The following is a 2,177-nucleotide window of genomic DNA, read 5'->3' as shown; positions in this document are numbered from 1 at the left end:
GTGATAATCTCCTATAACACAAAAAATGATGGGGACTCCTGGGTCCTTAAGCTTTAGAGGAGTGGCATGCTGGAAGATAGAACTAGCCTGTTCAATGAGGCATACTTTTTTTGAGATTTGTGATCCAGATTTATATTTTTGGATGCACAAATCCTTCAAAAATTTGGCATAAGCAGGGACCTGTGTGATTGCATCTAGATAGGAAAGATTAATTTGGACTTGCTTAAACAATTTCAACATCTTGTCGAGTCTTCCTCCCTTCTTATCTGCAGGAATAGGGGCTTTCAGGGCATCCAAAAATGGGGCTTTAGGCAAGTAAGATGATTCTGGTGCAGTTGGTTCATCTCTATTTTAAGGTCCTCTTTGTTCTTGGGTGATTTGGCTTCGGTTAAAGGTTTAGGGTCGGTCTCATTGGTTTTACTAGTGTGTTCAATGACTTTCCCACTTCTCAGAGTCATGATTGATTTGGCATGTTCAGAAAAAGCTTCTAGGGTATTAGAGCTCTCAATCATAAATTGCCCTCTTGGGTTGCTCTCGGGTTGGCTAGGTAATTTTCTTCCTTCCCTCCTACTGAATGCAGTCGCTAGTTGACCTATTTGGGTCTCTAGCTTAGCAATGGATTGTGTGTGGGAGTTAAGGATCTGAGTGTTGACTTCTAATCATTCTAGTGCTTTCAGAACTTTTTCCTTAAAAGCTGAGCTGTGACCAGTAGTAGATGGTTGAGGAGCATTTTAAAATTGATGGTATGGTCCATGCCTATATGTTGGGTCCTGATATTAAGGTTGAGGTGCGGCAGGGCCAACCACTGGTTGTGGTCTCCAGAAAAAATTTGGATGGTTTCTCCAGCCGGGGTTATAAGTATTCAAATATGGATCATTTCCTGGTCTGCGAGCTTGTTGGACTTGAGCTTGCTGAACCTGCTCGTGCACAAACTCAAGAAATTGAGGTCCGGCTAGGCATTCACTAACAAAATGGTTCGAACTTGCACACAATGCACAAACTTCTTGGATTGGGTTAGGTGGAATCGGAGATTGTCCAGTATTTAGAAGACGGTCTAATTTTTGGGATAGTTCATCTACCTTACTATGGATATCCATGATGTTTCCAATCTGATAAATTCCACTTCTTTTTTGTTGAAGCATGGGTTGTTCTCTAGAGGTGGCAGACATATGATGTAGGGAATTCTCACTAAGTATTTCAAAGAGCTGCCAGACTTCATCTTCACTCTTTAGCATGAATGTCCCACCACATGATGCATCAACCATTTGTCGGTGTTTCTTCGATAGACCATTATAAAAACACTGACAAAGTTGTCATTTAGGGACAGCATGGTGTGGACATTTACGAATGAGGTCCCTTAACCTTTCCTATGTCTCATGAAAAAGTTCACCCTCCAATTGGAAAAAACTAGTGATAGCTTTTCTAATTTGATTTATTTTTCTAATTGAAAAGTATTTCTTGAGAAATTCTCTTGGAAGATGATCCCAGGTTGAAATGGTTATAGAGTCTAAGGAGTTTAACCTATGCTTGGCTTTGTCCTTAAGTGAGAAAGGAAACAGTTTCAACCTAAGGGCATCATCGGAGAAGTTTTGGATTTTTACTATGAAACAAATTTCAAGAAATTCATCCAAGTATTTGTATGGGTCCTCGTTACTAAGTCCATAGAATGATGGCAACATTTGAATAATGCTAGACTTAATCTCATATTGGGTAGCTTCTACTGGAGGTGCTTGAATGCATGGAGAGTAGGTATACGAGGATGGAGTGAAATATTCTCTCAATGAGTGTGGAGGATTAGCCTCACCAAGTGCAGCCATGTTTCTAACTTGGATAGTCCTAAGAGTCTTTTCTAATTCTTCATCTAATGGTTACAAGTCGGATTTTAGTGATCGTCGACCTAACATGCAACTAAAAGGTCTATGTAGGACTATCCTAGTCTATTAAGGATTATTTTTTTTTTTTTATTAAGAGGAGAGGAGAAGAGAGAAAAGAGTTCTAAAGAAGAGATCCTAAGAAGTCTTAAAACTAATAGAAGAATTAGTTGTGGTTAGATTTTAATTACAATCAAGTTAGCACGCAGTGGACTCTTTATCCTAAAGTTACCCTAGTTCTAGACAGCTCCTAACTGTAGTTAGCCTTCAAGCTCTCCAAGTCGGAACTTGACCAACCAACTGGCC

The 2,177-nt window shown here is 39.6% G+C and overlaps 1 non-coding gene across 1 annotated transcript; it reads left to right on the top strand.

Moving 5' to 3' along the window:
* The first annotated feature begins 1,323 nt into the window (after positions 1–1,323).
* Positions 1,324–1,429, top strand: LOC140858894 (small nucleolar RNA R71). The gene has a single exon (XR_012142298.1). It is a non-coding gene; the product is annotated as a small nucleolar RNA R71 (small nucleolar RNA).
* The last annotated feature ends 748 nt before the right edge of the window (positions 1,430–2,177 follow it).

Source organism: Elaeis guineensis, chromosome 6 (assembly GCF_000442705.2).
Source record: "Elaeis guineensis isolate ETL-2024a chromosome 6, EG11, whole genome shotgun sequence".
NCBI classification, from domain to species: domain Eukaryota; kingdom Viridiplantae; phylum Streptophyta; class Magnoliopsida; order Arecales; family Arecaceae; genus Elaeis; species Elaeis guineensis.
This window is presented reverse-complemented; position numbering and strand designations above follow the sequence as displayed.